At 48.9% G+C, this 17510-nt stretch overlaps 1 long non-coding RNA gene across 1 annotated transcript; it reads left to right on the forward strand.

Moving 5' to 3' along the window:
* Positions 1 to 2532: 2532 nt before the first annotated feature.
* Positions 2533 to 8080, forward strand: LOC126086831 (uncharacterized). Its single transcript, XR_007519604.1, has 6 exons — positions 2533 to 2757; positions 4057 to 4197; positions 4872 to 5097; positions 5495 to 5554; positions 6790 to 6831; positions 7054 to 8080. It is a non-coding gene; the product is annotated as an uncharacterized LOC126086831 (long non-coding RNA).
* Positions 8081 to 17510: the final 9430 nt, after the last annotated feature.

A 17510-nucleotide genomic window follows, 5' to 3' on the forward strand; every position in this document is an offset into this window, starting at 1 on the left:
ATGGGACATCTTATCACGCTAAAGATATACACGTCAGACACCTGGGCTCTAATTTCCCTGCAGGGTGTCGGGGTGGTAAGTCACAGGTGATTGGACAGAACAAAACAAAGTTATTTACATCAGATCAAAGCAAAGAACAAAGTTATTAGTATTAGATCAAAACGAAGTCATTAATAAAGGTATGTGAAGGAGGAGAAGGCAGAGGAAGGAGAAAAAGTGCACAGGTTCATCACGGCGTTAGTTATGTCAAGCTCTCAAGTTACCCATTTTGAAAAGGAGAAAACATGTTGGGGAGTATTAGAGTCACAATTCCTACTCATAGTGACCCTCTAGGACAGAGTAGAACTGCCCCATGATGTTCCCAAGGAGCAGTTGGTGGGTTTGAACTCACAACCCTTTGGTTAACAGCCGAGCTCTTAACCACTGCTCCACCAGGGCTGCTAACTCTGCTAACCAAAAGGTCAGTGGTTTGAACCCACCAGCCACTCCATGGGGAGAAAGATGTGGCAGTCTGCATCCGTAAAGATTTACAGCCTTGGAAACCCTATGGGGCAGTTCTACTCTGTCCTACAAGATCTCTAGGAGTCTGAACCGACCTGACAGCAGTGGGTTTGGCTTTTTGGTGTGAAACTTTTATACTCAAAGAGTGGGCGAATTACAAAGGGGGAAAAGAATGTGGCCCCGCAGGGGAAGGGAGGGAAAGCAAAGTCTGAAAATCTCAGGGGGGTGGCCCTGAGGCGTTTCCTAATTGATGGCTTGATTTGCACTTAAAGGCTGTTCATCTATAGCTGAAGTGTTTGGGTGGGGGGAGAGGGAACAGAGGGGAGTCTGGCTATGTCTAATTATGGATGGGGTTACAGTCCAGTCAGTCACTGTCGTTCAAACCCAGAGTCCATCGCAAGCAGGGTCCATATTGGTTATGTCTAAGACCCTACTCCGGGGAGGCATGAGGAATGGAGCAATGTTGCTTTTCCAAATGTCACCCCAGTTGTCCCATAACTTCAATGTCCCCAAGCCTTATCTGGAGGGTCAGAGCCCACCCCAGGATCTGATGGATGAGAAGCCCTATTGGGGACTTTCCACATTAGGAAAGAAACCTCACAACCCTTCTGGAGTTTTACTTTTCTGAAATAGTCTAAACATTGACAGTGAAATAATTTTCTCCCTCCCGGCAAAGCCACCTGGCCCTTGTCCATTGACACCACACCCTGCTTCTTAAACTATAATTAATCTCCAAAAAAAAAACGACGGCAGTCACACTTCCCCTCTCAAGGCTGTGGGACCCTCAGCCTCCATCCCCTATCTGGGTTTCTGGAACTGGCGCAGCAGGGCTCAGGGGACTCACAGACTCCCAGGCGCCTTGCCCCTGGCCTGGTGCCCCTCATGGGGTGCGCAACTAACACCTATGGGCACTTCTGGCCGGTCAGTCGTACTCTGGTGCCCCTGTGTCCACCTGGTTCGGGGAGAAGGAGGCCATCCCATGCTTTTTAGGGCCAAGTCACCTCCCCAAATTCAACACCTCGCCCTTACCGGGTCCTTGCCAGCGCTGCCTGGCCCTGGGCCATCTCTCACACCCCCTTTGCTCTCCTGGGTCTCCATCCCCCAGGGTGTCACAGGCTCTGACCCCCTCAGCCTGGAAACCAGCCTCAAGCCTAAAGACCAGGTGGGGTCTCTGAGGCTCTCCCTTCCTGATGCCCTTGGCCTGGACGGTGTTACCAATTGCCAATCTGACACAAAGGGTCCTTGTCTTTTCCTGAGTTCAGAATACATGTGGAAGACAAACTTTATCTTCAGCAAGCTTTATTTTGCTTGAGTCAAGCAAAAGGAGTCAGCAGGGTACTAAGCCTCTCCAAAAGGTTGACTTGAAAAGGGAAGCAAGGCTAGGGCTTATATGAGTTTGGTGGAGGCAATAGAGTGATGAATATTTAGTAAGCTTCTTTCAAGGGGTGGGTGCTTCTCAGAATGGCGGTGCATGTTAATTAGGTTGCGGACACATCTGGAATCCAAGATGTAACCCGCTGTTATTCAAGATGGAGTCTTCTGGCAGCTCTTGGCATCACTTATTATGGGATATAGTGCAAGTGCACTGATCTTTGGCACTACATCGCCATCTTCGGAGGTCTAAGGAAGGTTAAACAGCGCTCACACTTTGTTCTTCTGCGCATGTGGGAGCCCGTAAAGTGGGAAAAAAAAAAAAAAAGTGGGAAGGGACTAGAAAAACACTAAGAAGGAGAAAATAATTCACTGGTTGTTTCAACCTTATCTCATGTCGACAGGGTGTGGTTCCTGTTTACCCAACTTCTAGATGGTAATCTTTTAAGGGCTCTTTTCTTCAGCCAGCACAAGGGGACTGTGGAACCTCTCGCCTGGCCCTTGGGAAGGCAGATGTTGGCCCCTCCCTAATCCTTCCCACCAGGACCTGAGCTCAGGAAGTCTCAGCCTCTCCCACAAGCCCTACCCCAGGCTGCCCCTCCCTCATTGCCCTCCCCACAGAGTCCCTCCTCCTCCAGGAAGCCTCTCAGGCCTGACAGCTCTGGGCACTGGGCCCCCAGGGGAAGCTCTAGGGATTATAAGTGGTGTGTAGGCTTTCAGACCCTGGGGTGGGGCATTGGACACAGGGGTCTGGACCTAATGCTGTGTCTATACAACAAACTCATGGTCCTCTTTTCAAGCACCTCAGAGGAACAAGGACATTTTGTTACCACAAAACATGGATTCAAGCCACCTGCTGCAAAGCCGATACTGAGACGGGGTGAGGTAAGTAGCAAGAGGGCTTTATTGTATACCGGTATGCAAGAGACAGAAGGAAAGGGGCTCCTCCAAAATCTGTCTGTCTCTCAGAGACCAACCAGAGGGTTTTATAGGGTTAGGGTTTAAGCTTGAAGAATCTGGAGATTGGCAGTTCTCCTTTGAGGAGGCATGTTGACCTTCTGTGTGTATTCTTAGAGCTCCTCTGATGCCATCCTGGTTTCAATCACAAGATGGGCCCCCGTTGTCTAGTTGTCTTGTCCCAGATCTTATCGATGGCTCTTCTGCTTCTCCAAGAGGAACATAGGTTAATTTTAAACTTCATGAAATCATTGAAGAAGGGAGAGGAAAGGGAGGAAACAAACCACAAATCACAAAATCACCGGGGTATGCAAAAGCTAACTATGCAAGCCACGTTGAAACAATGCTACAACACCCAGGACTCTAGGCCCCTACAATCTCTTTCTCACGCTGCCCCTTTCAATTTGGGGGTCTCTAAGCCCACTCCCCGCTCTCCTGGCCTGCCCCTGCTGTTTGGGGCTGACTGCTCCACTCCTTCTCTAAGGCAGTGCTTGGAAAGCCAGCCCACAGCTGCTTCTCTCCCTCCCCTTAAACCAGTCCTTGACCATCTCAGAAAAGGTGCATTTAAAGCGATTTGATTTCAATTGTTGTTAGGTGCCATTGAGTTGGTTCCAACTCATAGCGACCCTATATACAACAGAACAAAACATTGCTTGGTCCTGTACAATCCTCAGCATCTTTATTATGCTTGAGCCCATCGTTGCAGCCACTGTGCCAGTCCATCTCAATAAGGGTCTTCCTCTTTTTCTCTGATCCTCTACTTTACCAAGCATGATGTCCTTCTCCAGGGACTGGTCCCTCCTGATAACATGTGCAAAGTACCTGAGATGAATTCTCACCGTCCTTGCTTCTAAGGAGCATTCTGGCTGTACTTCTTCCAAGACAGATTTGTTTGTTCTTCTGGCAGTCCATGGTATATTCAATATTCTTTGCCAACACCATAATTCAAAGGCATCAATTCTTCTTCAGTCTTCTTTATTTATTGTCCACCCTTCGCATTTCTTTTTTTTTCATATGAGGCAATTGAAAATACAATTGAGGACTAAGGGTCTGGAGCACCTTAGCCCTTAAAGTGGCATCTTTGCTTTTCAACACTTGAGAGAGGTCTTTTGCAGCAGATTTGCCCAAATCTCATTACAGAGCAGGTGAAAATTTAAATGAAATCAAATGCAACCAGATAGTAGCCTCAGGCAAAGGTTGTAACTGACCCATGTCATGTTGTTTCAGGGAAACCTCTGCGTTCTGAGCAAAAAGCAGAAAACAGGAGGGAGGAGAAAGGAACCGGCCACTCCTTTAAAGCCCCATCCTGGGCCCTGGTCAGCAGTCTGAGGGAGACTTCCACTGAGGGGAGCTTAGATTCCTTCCCAGGTGAGGGGAGGGGGACAGGCGGGAGCACCCGTCACAGAAATGTCTGGGAAATCCCCAGATGGTTCTGTATTGGAGAGGGGCAGCGGGGCTGCCTCGCAGAATAGGGGCTGAGGGATAAAGATTGAGGCTGGTTGTTGGGGTCTCAGCAGGAGAGGCCCAGCTGAGGTGGTGACATTGAGGCAGGAGGAATCAGACCTCCCTTCTGGAAGGGGCACCAGGAGGAAAGGGTGTGTGACTTGAGGTGGGCTGTGGAGGAGGGGAGGGAAGGAACAGAGAGGGAGCCCAGGGTCAGAGCCACTCCCTCTCACCCCCAGCACTTCCCTGGGTGGCCCAGCCCCCTGTGCTGTCTCCAGCCCCAGCACAGTCCCCTCTATCCTGCTTCTTGGCTTGAATGGGGAGGTTCTCAGGAGTGGGGCGGCTACCTCAGGGCCCTGCCAGGCACGGCGAGATGGGGGAGGTCAAGGGCTTGGGGAGCCAGAGGAGACAAGAAGGGGACCAGGCCCCAGAGGACTTATGAGAGTACCCTCTCCTGAGCCAGTGAGGCAGAGAGAAGAGCCTGGGCTGAGCCTGGGGTGCAAATTTGTATGCAGGAGGGGCAGCTGGAGGGCAGAGGAACAGGATGGGAAGGAGGGGTGGGGGTAAGGAGGAGGCCAACTTTTCCCATTGCACTTCAGGTGACAGAAGCCCTGCGGGGTGAGGAGGCATCAGGAGCTGACACCAGGGGCAGCCATCACAGTCCCATCAGCCCTTCAGGGATTCAGGAGGGGCCCAGGGAGAGCTGTGGCTTGAAGAGGGTGAAGGGCAGGACCTTTGCTCCTAGAGGATGACAGCCAGGGGGCAAAGTACAGCAAGGTGGGGACTAGGTGCCCTCTGGAACCAACCAGAAGCAGAGGACAAGAGGTGAGGTCGAGTCGTGGGCAGGGCCTGTGGGAAGCAGTTTATGGATTGTCCCTGGGGTTCATGGCCTGGGGATGACTGAGCAGGCCTCGGGGAGCCAGGGAGTCACAGTGCCTCCACCCAGCATACGCTCCCAAAGTGGGGTTTGTGTACTTGCCCCCATCTGCAGAGCAACCCTAACCTGGGGCCAGGAGGAGGCTCTGGGGAGACTCAAGAGAACGGCTGGGGCAGCTCCCTGGGCTCCTGACCAGTCCACACTCGGCTCCAGGCCCAGGCCAGGCCTCCCCATAATCAGGCCTTTGATATAGAGCCTGCCTGTTCCCTGGGAGTGGGGGGAACCCTGGGGGTCCTAGGATGAAGAGTGCAGGAAGGAATATGACTTGGGGTTTCCTCCCAGCAGGGGTGAGCTCGTTACTCTGAGAAGATGCCAGTGCCAAGTGGAATTTCCGCTAGCTCCCTGGTGAGAGTCAAGACTTCCCTTTTCTGTCAGCCAGGCCCTGGCAATGCCCTGCCACGAGCACTGGGGACAGGAGCAGGAGCCTGCAACAATCCCCCAGTTGACTGTGTGGGTGCAGGAAATCTAAAGATGCCTTGTCACCTGGGGTGGGCACCCCCTTGTTTCTCCTGGGCTCAGACCCCTGGAACCCTGAGATGGGGGAGCTATGGGCCTGGAGCTCTCAGGGGCACCATGGGACCTTCAGCTCCACCCTTCCCCCGCCCCCAACTCGGGTTTCCCAGGCCTAGCAGGAGCTGTGCTCTGGGATGCACAGAGACCCGGACCCCTAGTCTCAAGCCCCCCTGCAGAGGGCACAGTTCACACCAGTGGGTCCTTCCTGCCAGAGGTCAGCCTTTCTCTGGTTCCCCATGGCTCCCCCTGGTTCCTCTCACCAGCCCCAGCAGAGCAGGGATGCCATCCTATTGACCTGAGAACAGGCAAGGCTCAGAGCACCAAGTCACTGCCCTAGGTCACCAGCCAGTCCCTGCAGAGGGAGAAGAGGGCCTGGGTCTGGCTCAGAGCCTGGCAGAATGGGGCTACCTCCAGGGTCCCTGTCCTTTTCTCTAGTTCCTGCCCCAGTGTCTGCCTGGAACATTGACCTCGCTTCCCCTCCTGGCCCTCATCCCTGTGAGTGTTGGCACAGGGTCACTGTGCTCACCCTACTCCTTCTTCCCCCACCCAGAATTTTGGTACCATAGTCCTGGACGCCCTGGCTACAGGGTCTGCAGTATGTCCTGCTGCATGTGTGCTGGTTGAGGATGTTGCTCTGGTTGCTGCAGGAACCTGCATCCGGCAGAGAGAGAGACAGACGGAGAGCTGTTGCCAGAAGCTCCATCTGCCAGCCAGAGAGAGAGAGAGAGAGAGAGAGAGAGAGAGAGAGAGAGCTGTTGTCCCTGAAGCCTGCATCTGCCGGAGAGAGAGAGGGAGAGAGAGGGCTGTTGTTGCTGGAGTCTGTATCTGCCAGAGAGAGACAGAGAGCTGTTGTTGCCAGAGTAGGCATCTGCCAGAGACAGAGTGAGACAGAGACAGAATGCTCTAGCACTGGAGAAGGTGCCAGAAGGTGAGAAGCTGGGGCAAGTGAGGCTGAGAAATGGTGTAGCAGAACCAGGAGACCAGCCGGCACCAGAGGGTTCTAGACCAAAAAGGAAAAGAAGACAGCATGATGTTGACAGGAATCATCTCCCATCATTCCCCTACAGGGCCTGTTCACTTTCCTACATGCTTTAAAATTTCAGCTTGAGGTAAGTAAATTTTTTTTATCACAACTGATTTTATTTTAAATGAGCATAAAATTTCTTTATAAATAAAGCTTTTTTTTTGTCAAATAGAGAAACTGTCTTACGTTGTCTGTGAATGGGTGGAGTGCCCCATGTTAATGATTTTTTTTTTTCATTGACGTTAGTTACATTTATCACAGTTTGTCAACATTCTCTTTGTGTCTACACCTGTCCATATGTGCTCAGACATTTTTACTTTGGTTGTGCTATGCTCACTACAACCGCATCGGTGTCGCTTTTCACATCACCAAAAATAACAAGCCTTACAACTGGACCAATAGGAGACATTATGAAAAACGGAGAAAAGATTGAAGTTGTCAAGGGTTTCTTTTTACTTGGATCCACTATCAACACCCATGGAAGCAGCAGTGAAGAAATCAAAAGATGGATGGCATTGGGCAAATCTGCTGAAAAAGATTTCTTAGAAGTGTTAAAAAGCAAAGATGTCACCTTGAGGACTAAGCTGCGCCTGACCCAAGCCACAGTGTTTTCATTCGCCTCCTATGCATGCGAAAGCTGGACAATGAATAAAGAAGACTGAGGAAGAATTGACCTTTGAATTATGGTGTTGTAGAAGAATATTGAATATACCATGGACTACCCAAAACACGAACAAATCTGTCTCGGGAGAAGTACGATCAGAATGTTCCTTAGAAGCAAGGATGGCGAGTCTACTTCTCGCATACTTTGGACAAGTTGTCAGGAGAGATCAGTCCCTGAAGAAGGACATCAAACTCGGTGAAGTGGAGGGTCAGTGAAAAAGAGCAAGACTCTCAACAAGACGGATTAACATAGTGACTGCAAAAATGGGCTCAAGCATAACAATGATTGTGAGAATGGTGCAGGACCAGGCAGTGTTTCATTCTGTTGTACATAGAGTCACTATGAGTCTGAGTCAACTTGACAGCAACTAACAACAACACATTCTAAAGTGAACTTTTCCCTCCCCCCTCTTCTCCCTGGTAACCACCAATGAACATTGCTCTCTCTCTGTTTATCTGTTCTTGTCTTCTCATAAAAGAGGGCTCATACAAAATTTGTCTTTATACTACTCATCAGACATGGAAGGGACTGGACAATGGGCTGGAGAGAGATGCTGATGAAGAGTGAGCTACTTGTATCAGGTGGACATTTGAGACTGTATTGGCATCTCCTGTCCGGAGGGGAGATGGGAGGATAGAGAGGGTTAGAAACTGGCAAAAGGGTCATGAAAGGAGAGACTGGAAGAAGGGAGGGGGCTGACTCATTAGGGGGAGAGTAAATGGGAGTATGTAGTAAGGTGTATATAAGCTTACATGTGACAGACTGATTTGATTTGTAAACTTTCACTTAAAAAAAAATTAAAGCACAATAAAAATTATTTAAAAAAAATTTGTCTTTATATGCTTGACTTATCTCACTTAGGATTATACTTTCAGGTCCATTCATGTTTCATAGACTCATCATTGTTCTTTGTGGTTGTATAGTATTCCGTTGCATGCATGTTCCACAATTTGCTTATCCATTCGTCTCTTGATGGGCACTTTGGTTGTTTCTGGGTTTTTTTGCTATTGTGAATAAAGCTGCAATGAACATAGATGTGTATATGTCTGTTCGTGTCACTACTTTTAGGTCTCTAGGGTATATTTCTAGGAGTGGTATTGCTGGACCGTAAAAACCATAAGGTAGCTCTATTTCTAGTTTTTTTTAGCAAGGGTCATACCATTCTCCATAGTGGTCGTACCATTTTATAGTCCCATCAGCAATGGATAAGGGTTCTAGTCTCCCCACATCCTTGACAACATCTGTCATTTCCTGTTTTTTTTTTCATTTTGTCGGAGTGAGGTGGTACTTCATTACAGTTTTGATTTGCATCTCTCTGATAGCTAATGGAACTCTGGTAGCTCAGTAGTTAAGAGCACATCTGCTAACCAAAAGGCTGGCACTTCGAATCTACCAGACTCTCCTTGGAAACCCTACGGAGCAGTTCTACTCTGTCATTATGAGTCAGAATTAACTCGATGGCAATAAGTTTTTGGTTTTTTTTAATGGCTAAAGATCATGAGCATCTTTTTCATGTGTTTGCTGGCTGTTTGGGTTTATGTAAATTTTTGAACAATAGAGAAAATTTCTCTGATCATGCTTTTATTGAGCACCTACTATGCATCTTTCTGTAAAAATGGTGCAGTGACATCAGAGGTTCTCTAACAGGGGAGGAGAATCAAGATCAACATCAGCCCAAGGCCGATTCCTATGAAGTAGAGGTCAGGCATACCTCCACCCTCCAAATTTTAACAATGCTTACACCAGCCATCCCTCCCAAGGCACTCTCTACTTCTCTGCATGCATGCAAAGTCTCCCTTCTTAAGTGTGAGACAGTTCTTGCAGATCCTCTTAGTCCCCTGAGGACAGTATCCTCTTGGCCCCCTGAGGACAGGCTGCCTCTCTCAGCCCTTGACCCCTGCTCTGCCCTGGCCTGTGCCCTGCAGACAAGTAGGAAATGCTGTAGGAGGGTTGGTTGGTGTCAGATTTGGTAGAAAAGGCTGGTGAAAGGAGGTATGTCTGACAACCACCTCAGAGGACTCAAACTTGGGCTGTTGATATTGATTCTCCTTCCACTTTGTGAAGTTAGAGGAGGTCAGACAATGCCCCCATGCCATTTTTACACGCTGGAAACCTGGACTCCCCGCTTTGCTCACCCCTCCAGAACCCTGTCCCCAGGAGGCCCCAGGCCCCCGCACTAGTCTCTCCCCATGCTGTCCCTCCCTCACTCCTTGCCCAAGTCCCCCCTCCTCCAGGAAGCCTCAGAGAACCGACAGCTGGGCACTGGGCTCCTAGGGGCAAGGTCTCTGCCCCAGATGGCCCCTCTAGGGATTATATGAGTTGGGTGTGGGCTTTCAGACCCTGGGTTGGGGGATTGGACACAAGGAGCAGACCTAATGCTGGGCCTACACAACAAGTTCACCTTTCTCTTTTCAAGCACCTCAGGGAAGGTTTTTTTTTTTTTTTTTCAGGGAAGGAGGGTATTGTGGGGGGCCTCTGACCCCACTCCCTGCCGTCTCTTGTCACTGCCCCTGCTGTTTGGGGCTAAGGGTTATGCTCCTTCTCTGAGGCAGCCATGGAAAGCCAGCCCAAGGGCTACTTTCTCCCTCTGCCAAACTCAGTCCTTGGCTGCCTCAGAAATGGTACATTTCAACCGCTCTCATTTCAGCCCCCTGGGATCCTGACCAGTCCACACTAGGCTCCAGGCCCAGGCCAGGCCTCCCTAGACCTGGGCTTTTTATGTGGAAACTGCCTGTGCTCTTGGGATGGGGAACCCTGGGGTCCCAGAACAAAAAGTATGAGAGGGAGGTTGAGATGGGATTTCCTCCTTGCAGGGTGAGCTCCTTACTCTGAGAAGATGGAGTCAGGCACAAGTTCGTTTTCAGCTTCATGGTGGTAGGAACCAGGACTTCCTGTCTCAATCAGCCCTGGCCAGCCACCAGCCCTGAAGACAGGAGCAGGGCCTGCATGGGTTTCCCAGCTGACTGGGTGGACACAGGAAGTCTAAGGAGCCATCTTCCTGGGGCAGGATCCCCACTGCTGCCCCCTGGGCTGAGCCCCCAAGAAACCTAAGACGTGGTACCTTGGCTTAGGCCTAGAGCTCTCAGAGAACCCAGGGATCCCTTAACCTCCATCCCTCTGCTATGAGGTCTCAGGCCTGACGGGAGCAGTACTGGGGACTGAGAGAAACTGGTTTCTACACCCCACCCCCGAACTCCCCTACAGGGTGCACAGCTTACGTATCTGGGTGCTTCCCACCGGCCTGTTCCACTCCAGTGCCCCCAGGTGTTCACCTGGTTCCTCCTGCCAGCCCAGTGTGGGCAGGATACTCCTCGGTGACCTGTGGATGGCCCAAGTCACCCCTGAGGTCACCAGGGAGTCCCTGCAGAGGGAGGAGCAGGCCAGGGTCTGACTTAGAGCCAGGGGTGATGGGACCATCTCGAGGGCCCCTCTCCTATTCTCTGGTCCCTGCCACAGTCTCTGTCTGGCAGCTTGAGCCAAGGGTACCCTCCCAGTCCCTATGCTGTGGGGTCAGCAATGGTTGCAAGGTCACCCTGTCTCACGCTTTTCCCTTCCTGACTTGCAACCTAAGATTATGGATTCCTGTAAAGTTCTTGGTGGCCTTGGGCATCTTCGCTGTTGTTGTTTGCTGTGTACTGATATAAAAAAGTCAGGAGAAGGCCTCTGCCACCTGGATACCACCTGGAGAGTCCCAGGCTGGGCAGGGTACCAGCCCTGAGGGAGGTGTGGGGGAGGCATACTCGGGTCAAGACTGGGAGAAGAGTGGGTGGCCCTGCTTTTCAGCCTCTTACCCATCCCATCCCCACCTTCCACACCCCACCTCTTGTGAACTCTGTAGCCTGCCATAGTCTCCTCCCTTTCTCTTCCAGAAGGAAATGGAAAAGACCTGTAGAATGTACTGACCAGAATCCTCTTTGTCTTAGTAATCTAGTGCTGCTGTAATAGAAACACCACAAATGGATGGCTTTAACAAAGAGAAATTTATTCTCTCACTGTCGTTTAGGCTACAAGTCTAAATACAGGGCGTCAGTTCCGGGGGAAGACTTTCTCTCTCTGTCAGCTCTGGAGGAAGTTTCTTGTCATCAATCTTCCCTTGGTCTGGGAGCATCTCAACACAGGAACCTTAGGTCCAAAGTACACGTTCTGCTCCCGGCACTGCTTTCTTGGTAGTATGAGGTCCCCATGTCTCTCTGCTCACTTCTCTCTTTTTCATCTCAAAAGAGATTGGCTTAAAAAACACAAAATAATAAATGTTGGAGAGGTTGTGGAGAGACTGGAACATCTATACACTGCTAGTGGAAATGTAAGATGATATAACCACTATGGAAATTGATTTGGCTCCTCCTTAAAAAACTAGAAATAGAACTACCGTATGATCCAGCAATCCCACTCCTTGGAATATATCCTAGAGAAATAAGAGCCTTTACACGAACAGATATTTGCACACCCATGTTCATTGCAGCACTGTTTACAATAGCAAAAAGATGGAAGCAACCAAGGTGCCCATCAATGGATGAATGGATAAATAAATTATGGTATATTCACACAATGGAATACTACGCATCGATAAAGAACAGTGAGGAATCTGTGAAACATTTCATAACATGGAGGAACCTGGAAGGCATTATGCTGAGTGAAATTAGTCAGTTGCAAAAGGACAAATATTGTGTAAGACCACTATTATAAGAACTTGAGAAATAGTTTAAACTGAGAAGAACACATTCTTTTGTGGTTATGAGAGGCCGGAGGGAGGGAGGGTGGGACAGGTGCATTCACTAATTAGACAGTAGATAAGAACTACTTTAGGTGAAGGGAAAGACAGCACACAATACAGGGGAGGTCAGCACAATTGGACTAAACCAAAAGCAAAGCAGTTTCCTGAATAAACTGAATGCTTCAAAGGCCAGTGTAGCAGGGGCAGGGGTCTGAGGACCATGGTTTCAGGGGACATCTAAGTCAATTGGCATAATAAAACCTATTAAGAAAACATTCTGCATCCCACTTTGAAGAGTGGCGTCTGGGGTCGTAAACGCTAGCAAGCAGCCATCTAAGATGCATCAATTGGTCTCAACCCACCTGGATCAAAGGAGAATGAAGAACACCAAGGACACAAGGCAATTACAAGCCCAAGAGACAGAAAGGGCCACATGAACCATAGACTACATCATCCTGAGACCAGAAGAACTAGATGGTGCCCGGCTACAACCGATGACTACCCTGACAGGGAACACAACAGAGAACCCCTGAAGGAGCAGGAGAGCAGTGGGATGCAGACCCCAAATTCTCATAAGACCAGACTTAATGGTCTGACTGAGACTAGAAGGACCCCAGTGGTCATGGCCCCCAGACCTTCTGTTGGCCTAGGACAGGAACCATTCCCGAAGGCAACTCTTCAGACATAGATTGGACTGGACAATGGGTTGGAGAGGGATGCTGGTGAGGAGTGAGCTTCTTGCATCAGGTGGACACTTGAGACTATGTTGGCCTCTCCTGCCTGGAGGAGAGATGAGAGGGTGGAGGGGGTTAGAAGCTGGCGAAATGAACATAAAAAGAGAGTGGAGGGAGAGAGCAGACTGTCTCATTAAAAAAAAAAAAAATTTTTTTTTTTTTTTAGGGGGAGAGTAATTGGGAGTGTGTAGCAAGGTGTATATGGGTTTTTGTGTGTGAGACTGACTTGATTTGTAAACTTTCACTTAAAGTACAACAACAAAAAAAAAAGAACAATGATGAATCCCTGAAACATTTCATAACATGGAAGAATCTGGAAGGCATTATGCTGAGTGAAATGAGTCAGTTGCAAAACGACAAATATTGTATGAGACCATTATTATAAGAACTCGAGAAATAGTTTAAACAGAGAAGAAAATATTCTTTGATGGTTATGAGAGTAGGGAGGGAGGGAGAGGGGTTTTCAGTAATTAGATAGTAGATAAGAATTAATTTAGGTGAAGGGAAAGACAACACTCAATACAGGCGAGGTCAGCACAACTGGACTAAACCAAAAGCAAAGAAGTTTCCTGAATAAACTGAACACTTTGAAGGCCAGCGTAGCAGGGGCGGGGGCTTGGGGAGCATGGTTTCAGGGGACATCTAGGTCAATCGGCATAATAAAATCTATTAAGAAAACATTCTGCATCCCACTTTGGAGACTGGCGTCTGGGATCTTAAACACTAGCGAGCATCTATTGGCCTCAATCCACCTGGATCAAAGGAGAATGAAGAACACCAAAGACACAAGGTAATTATGAGCCCAAGAGACAGAAAGGGCCACATAAACCAGAGACTACATCAGCCTGAGACCAGAAAAACTAGATGGCGCCCAGCTACAACTGATGACTGCCCTGACAGGTAACACAACAGAGAACCCTTGAAAGAGCAGGACAGTCGTGGGATGTAGACCCCAAATTCTCATAAAAAGACCAGACTTAATGGTCTGACTGAGACTAGAAGGACCCCAGAGGTCATGGTCCCCAGACCTTCTGTTAGCCCAAGACGAGAACCATTTCCAAAGCCAACTCTTCAGACAGGGATTGGACTGGACTATGGATAGAAAATGATACTGGTGAGGGTGAGCTTCTTGGATCAAGTAGACACATGAGACTCTGTGGGCAGCTCTTGTCTGGAGAGGAGAAGAGAAGGCAGAGGGGTCAGAAGCTGGCCGAATGGACATGAAAATAGACAGTGGAGGGAAGGAGTGTGCTGTCTCATTAGAGAGAGAGCAACTAGGAATATATAAAACCAAAAACCAAACCCAGTGCCATCGAGTCGATTCCAACTCATAGCGACCCTATAGGACAGAGTAGAACTGCCCCATAGAGTTTCCAAGGAGTGCCTGGTGGATTTGAACTGCTGACCTTTTGGTTAGCAGCCGTAACATTTAACCACTACACTACCAGGATTTTGTGTGAGAGACTGACTTGGTTTGTAAACTTTCACTTTAAGCACAATAAAAATTTAAAAAAAAAAAGAAAAGAGATTGGCTTAAGACACTCTAATGTTGTAAACCTCATCAGTATAACTTGCACTAATCCATCTTATTACATCATAGTGATAGGATTTACAACACATAAGGAAATCACATCAGAAAATAAAATGGTAGACAATCATACAATCATAAGGGAATCATGACCTAGCAAAGCCGACAGATATTTTTGGGGGACACAATTCAATCCATTACACCTCTCCAACCTCTCGCCCCCAACAATGGACCTTCCTGGGATGACTCATCAACACTCTCACCTCTGACCTTTGCACACACCCTCTCCCCCTCTGTCTCCATACTTGCCCTTGGATTCCACAGCTTTATCCAGCTTATTGTTTCTGGTGGGAGGCAAATGGGCATTTTCACATTTTGCTTACAGCCTATGTATCTCTTAAAATTTGGGTATGAGAAGAGTAAACTTTAGAGCAAAATAAAACAAATTCACCAAAGTCACATTTCTTGAGCTCCTTCCACGTGACAGGTGTTTTTCCAGACTGAAGCTCTGAATTCCAGGATTCTGGGTCTTTCAGTGGAGCCCTAATGGCGCAGTGGTTAAGAGTTTGGCTGCTAACCAAAAGGTCAACAGTTTGAATCCACCAGTCGTTCCTTGGAAACCCTATGGGGCAGTTCTATTCTGTCCCATAGGGTTGTTATGAGTCAGAATCAACTCGACAGCAGTGGGTATTTAGTGGGTCTTTCAGGGCCTTTGCCAATCCCAACACCCCTGAGGGTCCTTCCCCAGAGTTGTCTTGCCCTGGGCCATCTCTCAGACTCAACTTTGCTCTCCTGGGGCCTCCACCACTAAGCACCTCGCCCCCATGGGCCACCTAAGCCTGAAAAACCATCCTCAGGCCTGGAAGGAGGTGGGGTCCCGAGGTTTCCACTTCCTGTGGCCTTGGCCTGAAAGGGGGCAGCTGCATCACCTGACAGGACCTCCTGGGGTCAGACACTGACCCCTCCCTAGCCCTCACCACCAGAGCCTCTTCAGGAGGCCTCAGGCCTTCCTGCTAGGTCCTGTCCAGGCTGCCCCTCCCTCACTGCCCTCTCTGTCCAAGTTTCACCTCCTCCAGGAAGCCTCACGGGCCTGACAACTCTGGGCACTGGCTTCCAGGGGCAGGGACCTGCTAAAAATGATGGCCCTTGGGTTCTTCTGAGGACGGTGGGGTGCAGTCTATGGGTGGGTCCAACCATGCCTGAGCCCCATCCTGTTCCTTTAGGTGGTCTGGGGGCCTGGGAGAGACTCCTGGGACCCTGAGCTCCTCCCCAAGCCTGCTGGGTACCACCCTGCTGGAGGAACAGATGAGCTAAACACACAAAGTTGCCCCAGACCTGGACTTGGGGTGTTCTAGAGGCCCCAGAGTCAAAGGCTTCAGCCTCCAGCAGCTTCTGCACACCGTGGTCCTCTGAAAACTGCCCTGTGTGACCTTAAACCAAAATTATTCCCTGAAGTCTTCTTAAAACCAAACGATAGTTTAGCTTAACTGGTAAAAAAAAGGTTGACCGTGAGCATTATGCTCTTTAAGAACTACCTACATGGATGACGAGCAATTGATATGAACTTGCATATGAAATACTTGTTCAGTCTGTATGCTGAACAGATAATTCAAGACGCTGGACTGTATGAAGAAAAACAAGACATCAGGATTGGAGGAAGACTCATTAACAACTTCCATTATCCAGATGACACAACCTTGCTTGCTGAAAGTGAAGAGGACTTAAAGTACTTACTGATGAAGATCAAAGACTACCACCTTCAGTATGGGTTACACCTCAACATAAAGAAAATGAAAATTCCCACAACTGGACCAGTAAGCAACATCATGATAAACGGAGAAAAACTGAAGTTGTCAAGGATTTCATTTTACTTGGATCCACAATCAACACCCGTGGAAGCAGCAGTCAAGAAATCAAGAGACGTATTGCATTGGGTAAATCTGCTACGAAAGACCTCTTTAAAGCGTTGAAAAGCAAAGATGTCACCTTGAAGACTAAGGTGTGCCTGACCCAAGCCATGGTATTTTCAACTGCATCTTATACATGCGAAAGCTGGGCAATGAATAAGGAAGACCAAAGAAGAATTGACACCTTTGAATTGTGGAGTTGGTGAAGAATATTAAATATTCCACGGACTTCAAAAAGAATGAACAAATCTGTCTTGGAAGAAGTACAACCAGAATGCTCCTTAGAAGCAAAGTCAGCAAGACTGCGTCTTACATACTTTGGACATGTTATCAGGAGGGATCAGTCCTTGGAGAAGGACATCAATCAGGCTTGGTAGAGTACAGGGTAAGGGAAAAAGAGGAAGACCCTCAATGAGATGGATTGACACAGTGGCTGCAACAATGGGCTTAAGCATAACAACGATTGTGAGCATGGCGAAGGACAGGGCACTGTTTCATTTTGTGGCACATAAGGTTGCTAGAAGTCGGAACCAACTCGACGGCACCTAACAACAACAGCAACACAAGGATGGTATTGACGAGAGCAACTCAAAAGATTAGATAGGAACCTTGGGCGGTGTAAAAATGGCATGGCAGAGGCATCTGATCTCCTCTAACTTCATGAGGGGGAAGGAGAACCAAGATCAACAGCCCAACCATCCCTCCGAAGGCACTCTCTACTTCTCTGCTGAGTTCGATAATTCATTGCAATGCCCACACCGAACTCACTGACAATACTCATGATTATGGGGTTTATTAGCAAAGTAACAGGTTTTAATTCAGGTTCAGGAATGCTCAGGATACAGTTCTTCCATCAGTACAGCCTCTTCTCTGCCATGCCTATAGGCAGGCCCCTCTCTGGCCTCTCAGGCTCTGCCCTGCTGGTTCAGGCAAGTGTTACAAAGCTCATTTAGCTCTGCTGATAAGTGCCCTGAGGCATCCCACTCCACTAGTAAGCCTCAGCCTGGCCCAAAGGTACTCAGCTCTCTAGCTCTTTGGGTCAGCTAACCGAGCTTTGCCAAGTAACTGAAGACATCCCACTCTGCCAGGAAGCCACCTGCCCAAAGGCGCTCAGCTTTCTCACTCCGTGGGCTGGGAAGACCACCATGTCTCTTGCCAGTCTCCTGGTTCAGCTGCCTGTGCTGCCGTCATTTCTCTGCTGCTGCTTCTCACTGTTC

Source organism: Elephas maximus, chromosome 12 (genome assembly GCF_024166365.1).
Source record: "Elephas maximus indicus isolate mEleMax1 chromosome 12, mEleMax1 primary haplotype, whole genome shotgun sequence".
Taxonomy (NCBI): domain Eukaryota; kingdom Metazoa; phylum Chordata; class Mammalia; order Proboscidea; family Elephantidae; genus Elephas; species Elephas maximus.